The sequence below is a fragment of the Triturus cristatus genome, chromosome 3_2 (assembly GCF_964204655.1).
Source record: "Triturus cristatus chromosome 3_2, aTriCri1.1, whole genome shotgun sequence".
Lineage (NCBI taxonomy): Eukaryota > Metazoa > Chordata > Amphibia > Caudata > Salamandridae > Triturus > Triturus cristatus.
Genome location: NC_140584.1, coordinates 143,733,410 through 143,745,478, shown reverse-complemented (window position 1 = coordinate 143,745,478; position 12,069 = coordinate 143,733,410).

Genomic DNA, 12,069 nt, shown 5'->3' with positions numbered 1-12,069 from the left:
GAAACACTTTTCCCCCACATTTCTGAAAACTAGACACCCAGGGGATTCCAGGGAGGTATGGCTTGCGTGCATCCCCCAATGTTTGCTTACCCAGAATGCCCTGCAAACCTCAAATTTAGCTGAAAAAATCACCTTTTTCACACATTTTTGTGTGGGAAAGTTGTGGCATCACCGGGCTGACACAAATTTCCTACCACCCAGCGTTCCCCTGGGTCTCCCGATAAAAACTGTGCCTCACTCGTGTGGAAGGCCCAAGTACCCGGTCTTCCTGTGCTGCAGCATTTAACTCCCTCCTTCATTCTTCCCTTGCAAGAATGGACTGGGTGCAAGGTTTCTAGGTGTTTCTTCATACTGGATGTGCCACAGAGTATTTTTTCTCTGACCCTCTTTACAAAATTCTGTGCATTGATGTTTTTTTCTCCCTCAGGAACTGTGAAGAAGGCCCACACAATACTTTCCTTCTTCTTCCTGTTGTCCTGCACCATATGTTGCTCTTCCTCCACAGCCAAAGGATCCACTATTACAAGACTAGAAGCCATTGTTGTTGACTCAAAAATCAATAAAGACACATAAAAAAATATAAAAGGGAGAGAAGCAATAAACAGGTCTTCTCTCTATGAATAGTGCAGAAAACGAGAAGTTCACAGGGGTGGATCCTCCCTCTCCTAGAATGAAAATGATGTAAACCAATCAGATTCTTTTTTTTTCTATTGGCATGAAGTTGCGTAGGGTGCGCGCCTACGGCACGCACCCTTTGCACACCCGTGAAATATTGCATATATGAATATAAACTATAAATAAAAGTTTCTATAATATTTTAATAAGTATATTATCCAAACTATTTACTCTAATCTAATATTCAAACCTTCAAAAGTAATTTTTTAAACTTTGACAATATGCCGAAGTCGCAACCTTAGCGCAAGGATGGCTCGATACCGGAAATATGTGCAGGGAGGGGTCGCGCACAGTATGGACATATGTTGTTCATACGGCAAATTTAGTATCGTTTGGAGTATACTGAAAAAATTAATTTATAACAACGTTTGTAAATAAAATTAGGCAAACACTTAAAGCAAATCTTTTATTGATAATTGATTTAAAGATATTTCATACTTTTCAAATTACGCCGAAGTCGCGACCACCCCACGACTTCCAAAATGGCTACGCTCGCAGCCATCGTGTAGGGTGCGCGAAGGGTGCGCAATTTCTGAATAAAAAAAAGAAAATGAAAATAATTTTCCTGATTAATAAATATTCTCAACTTTTGTTAAATATATATATATATATATATATATATATATATATATATATATATATATAGTCAATTAAAGATGCATAGGATTGAGGTACATAATACTTAGAAATTCTCATTTAAAAAACCTTCGAAATTCACTGAAAAATCCATAGGTTGCAGGGATGTTATGGTTAGAAATTAGCATTTAAAAAACCTTTGAAATTCACTGCAAAAAACTACAGGTTTCAGGGACGTTATAGTTAGAAATTAGCATTAAAAAAAACGTAGAACTTCCCTGAAAAAAACACAGGTTTAAGGGATGTTATAGTGTAGTGGAGACCAAGCTCTAGGTACACACATTGCTTTGTTAGCATAAGCATCTTAGAGTTAAATCGCCATCTTGCCACTTTTGCTGCTTTTGCACACGACACTGCAGGTAGCTGTTATGATTAGAAAAACGGCTTTCTTGCTTTTTACTTCACATGAGAACGGTCTGTTGTTCACATCCCTAGACACGCACCGCAAACTTGGCCTGAACACTGTGTGCAGAAGCGGTCAGGGCCAAATAACAATGTATGCTTTTGAATTCATGTTGATTGGCCCACGCTTTAGCCATGACACGCACACAGCTGCAAATATCTGAAACTCAAGTGCCTTTAATATTGCATTTTGCATGCATGATTCAGACACATTGGAGAAGACCTTTTCCAGACACAGAGCAGAGCTGATCCTGTGATGTGATTCACCTAAGCTGATCTTTACGGTATGGGGCTCCCCATTCAAACCTAGAGACCTTCTATTAGTTTAATAATACTGGCTTTCTTATGAAGAGAGGGTGACTATAATCCACTATCATTTATAACATGATTTCACCCTTCATTTTATATGGTATTCTAACAATGCTGATGGTTTCATTTGTAATTATTTGTCTGCTTATGTTAGCCAAAGTACTGCATCTTAGGGCACGTAGTTAAAAATTAACATTTTAAACTATATTGTGTCTCTGATTACTCTTGTTGTGGACTGATATGAGAATAATAATGAAAAGGTGTTTCTGATTCCCACCATTCGTGAGAGTACTCTAAGTCACTTGTTCTGGGCTGTCTAATCATTGGTAGCTTCGAGATGATACGGAGAACGACTGAGACACTGATGATAGTTGGATATGTGTTCTAGGTACTGAGGTGAATTTTTGGTACACCGCAATTCACTGAGGTCCTGGTTTCCTGCGCATAGTTCTGTGCATGAGCAGAATCCCTGCGACATGGCGCACCTAACGTTTGGTCTTATGATTCGAGACGCCTTGGTAAAGCTTATATTAAGTCCACAATGGCCTCACTCTTGTTTCCAGACTGTTTTAACCTACCTAATAGTTACTATATAGGTTCAATCAAGCTTGTCAATTAAAAAGGTTTTTTATTTATACCCTTTTTGTGCTACTGTTTATATAGATTGTTTCTCTTCTCTGTGCCCTTATGGCTGAAGTCGCTATCGCGGCGCATAGCCGCACACCTCTCCGGCGTCATTTGACGCAGTTCGGGTGCCTGACGATGGGATGTCTATTATCTTTGTAGTGAGTGCCGATGCATCATATCCCTATGAGTTGTTTTACTCTTGGGTTACCTTGCCAGCGGTGAGTGCGGACGATAATACGTTTCACTCTTACACGCCTACGGCAGTCCCAGCGAATTATACACCATATAGGACGCAAGAGATTCCTGTTTCCGCTTGTCAGCATCGTATTTGGTTTAATGGTGCCCCCCACAAAGTTACACCGGTTTGTTTGGGCCCTTTATCCATTCCAGGGGCCACTTGGCTGGCACTGGTCGGATTTACACCTCCTCCTCGTTATTTACATGCCACGGTGGATGAGTTACGTCAACACCATACAGCCCTGATTACAGTACATCGGGCTTTGGTACAATATGTTTCGCACAATTTGCAGGTAGGGGCACCTGTTGTTGCGGGGCAACCAGCTGGCCCGGCCGGGATTGTTATTAGTCCCGTCATGGTTAATTCGGTAATGTGCAAGCGCCCCCAGAATAAGGATGATTTGTCTTATTGGCTTGCTGAGAAATTTGACCAGCTGGAAGCAATATTTCCGAACTCTACTCCTGTGGAGAAACACAGGATACTCACCATCAGTTTGCAGAAAGACTTAGTCCCAGATGTGGCTGATTGTGATAACTGGGGTAAGGTTTTTGCGGCGGTCTACTCAAAGTGCTTCGGCACCCCGTCTATGGCCGTACTGCCCTCCCTGATCAAACGTGTTCAAGATCAACACGGTCTGGAGGCAGCAGTCAAGTTGGGGACGAGGCTTGTCGGTATGTTCGACGTAGTTGCCACTCTCATCCTTGGTAACGTCAAGGGAGATGCAGTTCACTTTCAAGTGTCGAATGCTCTGGCCCTCGTAGACAACGTCGATAAACCCCAAAAGTTGTCTAAAATTATTGCGGAGGCGTATAGGATCATAGGCCGCAGTAGTTTAGGGGTTAAGCCTTCTGTTCAGACCACAGTTGTGCAACAACAAACTAAGATGGGTTCATCTTTCAAAGGCGAACGTCCAGCTTTTCCCAAACAAAATTGGAGAGCTAAGAAACAAGGGAATCAGCAACAGAAACAGGGGTCTCGTCCAGCATCGCCTGTACTGGCAACTGGTGAGCGCACATATGACTTGTGCACTCGCACTAGAATTAGGTCTCCTGATAGATTTCAGGTTACTGAACAACGTTCTCCTCGTTCTTCACAGGAAACATGGGTCTCACAGTCCAGTGGAGGAGAACGTGGCAAAGGTCGGGGTGCCCAACAAGGACGTGAGCAACCCCGTCAGCCTGACGGTAAAGGCAAGCAGGACGAGTTTGCATGTCAACGTCCCCGTTTCAGAAGAAGAAAGTTGCTGCACTAACAGTGAGGTATGCCACAGATAGTGAGAACGCAGCTTCGGAATCTGACATGGGCACTAACGCTGCTCGACAGCGCAGCAGAGGCTACAGTAGTGCTGCAAGCGCTGCATCCATATCTGGAGGCGACAGCAACTGACACTTTCATTACTGTAGAAACTGCGGATACTAGAGTGGCTCCCCCTGACAGACTATATGACATAGTCCTTTTAATAGAAGGTGACATACAACGTACCATAAAAGGGATTTTTGGGGAGAATCTGACCTCTACATATCATATTCTTTTGGCAGAGGCGGACTGGGCCCCAGCTTTTTTTTTGGCCGCTCCAAGAGGGGAGGAGGTAATCCTCCCATCCTTCGCACACACTGTCCCAAAGGATCAGGCTCAGAACTTTGCAGAAGAGTGGGCTCAGGTGCTTGCTCCAGCTTTGTACCGTACTCAGGTTGGGTGGGATAAATTGTCACCAAGCCACGAGATTCCTTTACGGTCTATGCCCAAGCCACAACCCCAATATCCCATGCGTGGCGAAGCTAGATCTCACGTCGCAGAAATCCTTGCACAATTGGAATATCAAGGTGTTATTGAGACATGTGTGTCACCCATGAATAATCCTCTATTCACTGTAACTAAACCTGATGGGTTGTACCGCCTAGTTTTGGATTACCGACATTTGAACTCTCATTGTCAGACTTGTGCTGTGCAGAATACCCACAGTTCTGCCCTCGTTGATAGTCTCATGAGAAAGAGGTTTAAGACCACACTTGACATATCCAATGGCTTTTATAGCCATAATCTGTCCTCTATCATTAGTCAATGGACAGCCTTTACTTCAGGCGGCAAACAGAAACAGTTTAAAAGATTAGCCATGGGCTATAAAACAGTCCAGGCGTCTTTGCCGCACGCGTTGTCTCTCTGTTAGAGAGCATTGACCTTGATGCATACTCGTATGTTGATGATATCTATCTCACGGACGACGATTTATGGCCGCATCTGTGTCGCGTTGACCGCATCATTGTCATGTTTGTGGACTTCGGTTACTAATTCAACTTTGCAAAGTCACACATTGCAGAGTGTACAGTGTTGTTTTTTGGCTATGAACTCAACAACGAAGGCTGAGGATTAGCCCCTCACTTCCTGGAGAAGTGCACATGTTTGCGTGCTCTGACAACACTGAAAAAATTACAATCTTTGCTGGGATTTTTAAATTTCGGGTGCACTTATATTCCCGATTATGCCCAGTGTATCAAGCCGCTATATGCCTTGGTACAACCTAATTTTTCCAAATCGAGCTGGCTGCCAGAGCATTCAGCTATCTTGCAATCTTTGCAGGCTGATCTTCTTGCTTCAAAGTACTTACTTACACGTGATAACCACACTAACTTGGTGATAAGATCAGGGGATGAGACTAACGACACAGATCACATACGAAAGGGATTCCAGGACTTCTACTCCAAACTTTATACTGAGGAGAATCATGGTCCCAGTGACCTAATCGCTAACGAGACCACCAACTACCTTAGCGAGATCAACCTCAGATCTCTTTCCTTAGAGGATGGGGAAATGTTAGAGATAACTCCCACATGGGACGAGATACTGGAATCCCTCAATATCCTGCCTGATGGGAAAGCTACTGGTCTGGAAGGCATCCCAGTAGAATTCTATAAGACTTTCGCTCCACAAATTAAGACAATTCTTATAGAAGTAATAACCTCTATCTTTAATGGGACTTTACCACCAGCATCCTGGTCTATGGCCAGAATAGCTATTTTCCAAAAGAAGGATAAATCTCCAACAGAGATGAGTCTGTATCGACCAATAACGCTCATTAATTGTGATTCAAAGATCTTCTCCAAAGTGCTAGCTAACAGAATTTCTTCAGTGGTTGAATATTTGGTTTCAGAGTGGCAGCATGGGTTTATCCCGAAAAAAGGAACAACTGAGCATGTTAGAAGGGCCATTACTCATTTTGACGCCGTACAGGCTGCTGGAGACCCGATGTCACTTACACTCTTGGACGCTGAGAAAGCCTTTGATCGGGTCTCCTGACAATTTCTGTGGGCAGTCATAAGGAGAATGGGATTCGGGCCAAAGATCATGCAGGCAGTACAAGCCCTTTATGTAAAACCAACAGCTTGTGTCTCAGTTAATGTGCAACTAACCGGGCAGTTTGAGATCTCCCTGGGCACCAGGCAAGGCTGCCCATGCTCCCCTCTGCTGTTTGCCCTTTATTTGGACCCTTTCATCGAGCAAATAGAGAGAAATAATGAAATTCTCCCAGCCAACTTCCAAGGCAGCTGTATCAAGATCATGGCTTACGCCGATGATCTGGCCATCACTTCACCTGATCCTTTAAACACCATAGTGGCTCTTGAAAATGAGGTGCTAAAATTTGGGAGGCTCTCTGGCTATGCCCTGAATCAAAACAAAACCCAAATAATAACAAATAGCCAAGTACCATGGACCGATTACAGAGTGGTTTCCAAAGCCAAATATCTGGGAGTCTCCATCTCATCAAATCTGGATGAAATTGTTACAGACAACCTAGCTCCTTTGGCATCACACACTAAAAAGGCTCTGAAACAAATCAACAACCTACATTTAACCCTTGCTGGCAGATGTAATGTCATAAAAATGACATACTTTCCCAAACTCCTATATTTTTTCCGCACAATACCTCTGGAATTCAGTAAATCTAACCTGCAAAAATTTCAACAAATATTCACACAATTTATCTGGTCTTATTCCCAACCCAGGAGGGCATTAAGGCAGCTCTGTCTACCAAAAGAGCGAGGGGGTTGGTCTTTTCCTAACATCACTCTTTACTGTTGGGCTTCGGTTTTACAATATAGCGCAGAATTGTTAAAAGAGGCTCCACCCCCGCAGACATTAGGGCTGCCCACGCCCTTCCAGCTACTGTTGGAAGAACAGTCCTGGGGCTGTCTACTTCGGGAAACCACCTACAGATACTATAAAAGGGTGAGATTCAAGACATTACTAAACTCTTTTAAAATCTTCCGCAGTATCCGCAAATTCTTAGGGTTAGGCAGATTTAACTTCTATACTCCCACGCTGAACAATGGCAGCTTGCCTGATATCTTCTGCAGGGCTTACTTCTCAGACTGGCATAAGGCCGGCATATTGAAATTGGGATACCTCGTTACCTGTGAAGGGGTAGTCCCTTTCTCTGAGTTACAGGCTAAATTCAAACTCAAAAATGAAGGCGCATTCAAATATTTCTCTGTATTTGACTTCTTGTCTAGGAAGGCAGGGGGGCCTCAGGTTTTAGGGAAATTGACCTGCTTAATACTTTACGTAAGCCATTAATCCCTCGAATTGGCCTGTTATATAATATCATAAATAGGCAGACCCCCGACGACTTACAGAACATAGCTGATAAATGGCACAACAAAACTGACACTTCTAACAGTACTTTTTTTAACTCACTTGCCCTCTCACAGAACATTCTAATCTCAGCCAAACTACAGGAGCAACATTTCAAAACTATTTTCTTTCTATATCTCACTCCTAGTAAAATCGTAAAGTGGGGGACCGGCCAAGGTACCCTATGTCCTAGATGTTTGGAATATGGGGCCAACTCTATCCATATTTGCTCCACATGCTTAAAACTCTCCATCACTTTAAAACGAATACAGGAATTTTTTAAGGGAAGTCACAACTCAGCCTATAACACTGAATCCAACTATTATTCTGCTAAGAACGCAGACCAAGACCTCTCAGTTGAAAAGAGATGGTTTAATTTTCATCGCGATGACTGTTTGGTGGCTCTGTGTGGCCTCTGCCTGGCTTGACCCGGAGCCCCCACCGTTTTCACATTGGCTAGCCAGATTTATCGCTACGTATCATCTAGAAATCGCTGTGTATGCAAAGAAAGGAAGGAAAGGACGGAAAAAGGGACTGGAGGTGTGGGAAAAATTTACTTTTTGGCTGGCACAGTCAGGATAACTTTCACTTCGTCCCGCTTCTCCTCCCATGTGCTGTGTAAAGTAAATCTTGGTTTCCCTTCTTTTCTTTCTTTTTTTTTTTTATCTGACTCCTAGGCCTCATGGTTTTTCACGTATTTCATATTTTGTTCTTTCTCTTCTTAAATGTATGTGCTTCTTGGTTTACTGTGTTTTTATCTCTTCTCTAAACTATACGCAGTTTCTTCTCTCACTGAGGGGTGGGGGGGTGGTTGCTCTATTGAAATGCTTTATGTATCTTTTTTTTTTACGTTGGCTAATAAAAATAAAAAAAATTCCAAAAAAAATTCACTGAAATAACCATAGGTTTCAGGGACGTTATAGTTAGAAATTATCATTTAAAAAACCTTTGAAATTCACTGAAAAAACATAGGTTTCAAGGACGTTATAGTTAGAAATTAGCATTTAAAAAACCTTAGAAATGCACTGAAAAAAACATAGGTTTTAGGGACGTTATAATTAGAAATTAGCATTTAAAAAAACCTTTGAAATTCACTGAAAAAGCCAATGGTTTCAGGGACGTTATAGTTAGAAATCATCATTTAAAAAACCTTTGAAATTCACTGAAAAAACATAGGTTTCAAGGATGTTATAGTTAGAAATTAGCATTTAAAAAACCTTAGAAATCAACTGAAAAAAACATAGGTTTTAGGGACGTTATAATTAGAAATTAGCATTTAAAAAACCTTAGAAATTCACTGAAAAAACATACCTTTAAGGAACATCATAGTTAGAAATTATCATTAAAAAAACTTTTGAAATTCACTTAAAAAACCATAGGTTTCAGGGACGTTATAGTTAGAAATTAGCATTTAAAAAACCTTTAAAATTCACTGAAAAAATATGGGTTTCATGGACGTTATAGTTAGAAATTAGCATTTAAAAAACCTTAGAAATGCACTGAAAAAAACATAGGTTTTAGGGACGTTATAATTAGAAATTAGCATTTAAAAAAACCTTTGAAATTCACTGAAAAAGCCAATGGTTTCAGGGACGTTATAGTTAGAAATCATCATTTAAAAAACCTTTGAAATTCACTGAAAAAACATAGGTTTCAAGGATGTTATAGTTAGAAATTAGCATTTAAAAAACCTTAGAAATCAACTGAAAAAAACATAGGTTTTAGGGACGTTATAATTAGAAGTTAGCATTTAAAAAACCTTAGAAATTCACTGAAAAAACATACCTTTAAGGAACATCATAGTTAGAAATTATCATTAAAAAAACTTTTGAAATTCACTTAAAAAACCATAGGTTTCAGGGACGTTATAGTTAGAAATTAGCATTTAAAAAACCTTTAAAATTCACTGAAAAAATATAGGTTTCATGGACGTTATAGTTAGAAATTAGTATTTAAAAAACCTTAGAAATGCAATGAAAAAATCATAGGTTTCAGGGACGTTATAGTTAGTTGGACATTTCACTCACACAAAACCATAGAAATTCAGCTTTTATAGTTAGTTGAGCTAACTATAACTCAAGCCCTGCAATGCACTGCTGATGTCATCACATATCACATCACTCATTACATGGTCAGTGACATCACTGATAACATCACTGATGACATTATCCATGTGAAAATATGATGCACCTCCTCACAGCCTAATATAACATTTAGTACATCCACTCTAAAATATAGACTGCCATTCATAGCTTTACACACAAATCTACACTCTCATCCATACAGTCACTCATAAATGCAGTCTAACATCAATACAGCTACTATCATATGTACTCATACACCCATACAGACACTCACACACCACCACTCACCCATAGAGTTATTCACACAGCTAATCAGTAATTCAAAGAATCAATCACACTCCCATTTACTCCCCTACACAGATATACACACACCACCTCACTTATTCATACAGATACTAATACATACTTACTCTTTTCTGCAATCACTGACACAAGCACACATTCATCCATACAGCTACTCTCACAATCACTCACTCTCACATATAATCATTTTTATACTCTAACATTCACCTATACTACCTTTCACATATGTAGTTACTCACACATGTACCACTGAGACATCAATTCACTCACCAACACAGCTATACACACATTAACCCACCCATATAGCCTCTCACAGAAACACTCTTGAACCCATACACCCAGTAAATCACCCACTCACACATCTGTGCAGGGAGTCACACACACACCACCCACCCACACAGACTCTGAGACACCCATTTACGTACTCAGACAACATATCAAAAAGCCATATATAGATACTCATATAGCTAATCACCAACCCAAGCAGCCACTTACACACCAACTGACAGACTGATACAGACATTCATACAGATTAGTCAGTCACCCATGTATTAGTAAGACACGTTTAATCACTCACTTAGGCAGTCAGTCATGCACCTATTAAATCATTCATTCAGACACTCAGATACCCACTCATTTTTCAATATATGGCATATATATGTATACAACATAGTTAAACTCTTTAGAAACACTCAGTCACTGGATGATGTCTCATTTGAGATGTCATCATCTGGGGGGAAGCAAGGAGAGACCCCCTGTAGTCACACTTTCCTCAAGGTGGGTGCTCCTCCTGTGGACTGCTCGTCTGCTCCCACCATGTAGATTAGCCATTGTTTAGGTGTAAACTCATACATCAACAGAGTACTGTCCAGGAGATACCTCGGAGCCAGAACAAGTGGTTCTGACACCCTCTTATCTCAGAATACGAGGTGAGACATATACACACACATATACACTCTGGGACTGGCAGAGTCCTGAGGAAGGCCGGTGTGACCCCGAAGGAGGGGCGCAAACACACGGCCGAAACATGTTGACGATTTGGCAGTAAGGAGCACGTTACATCTCCCAATCACCACCATCCTTCACATTTTTTATCCTGGCCGGAGGGTCCAGGAATAAAGTATAGGCACAACGACACCTCCAAGCTTAATTTAATCTACACTGCACTTTCAGTTACGGTGATCCCAGTCACTTCAGACATTATTGTTGCTCTTTTATGTTCTGTTTGTCTTCCTCTACCCTATTGCTCCACCGCAGGCGTTGGCTGCGCAGAGGTGTTTGGTAGCAGCCCTATGTTAAAGCAACGTCACACAACTGTGTGAGTGAGGGCAGTATTAAGACACACAGCATGTTCCACCACGCAATAGAGACACATTTTTTATCACTCCCTACTCCCCCAGGTGTATTAAACGATATTTACAAGGCAGCATTAAGCCATAAAAAGTGGCTTAGTGCTGCCTCATAAATATGAAACAGGCTCCTGAGCCATGGAAGATCACAAAACGTGATGTCCCAGTGGTGCAAGGGGTCTCATAAATTAAGTGGCAGCTGGCACGGATTTGGGCTGGGGGGTGGGGGACGTGGAGGGAAGCAGGTGTAAAAAAAGAAAATAACTTACCATCTCGCCGCTTCCTCACCCCGTCTCTCCTCTATAGTCCATCACTCCTGCCAGAACAGAAAGCACACCCAGGATCCCAGTCAGCCAATCACAACACTGCAATGCAGTGTTCTGATTGGCCGAGCGCTGTGGTTCGGCACACAGACACTGACTGGGAGCCTGGGCATGTTCTCCATGCCAGCTGTAATGCATGGTGAACATGCCGAGGCTCCCGGGCTAGCCAGCCAAACATTCACGCACACTGAGAGTGTGCTCACTACTCCCCCTTCTCCTGTCGTGAGAGCAGCCCTACCCGGCACAGCTGCCGGACATCAGGAAAAAATAAAATGATAACGACAAAAGTTATTATCATTTTATTTTTCCTTAATTTACCTGCTAAAAAGCAGTGGGGCAATGCTCCTCTGCCTTAGTGGAGGAGCCAACACTACATAAATGATGCCCTTTGTGTGTGTGTAATAAGTATACCGCAAAATTTCAGAGATTACACAAATTACTCCAGCTTCATTTAAATTTCGCCCAGACAAAGTATTATATGCTTGAAATTTAAG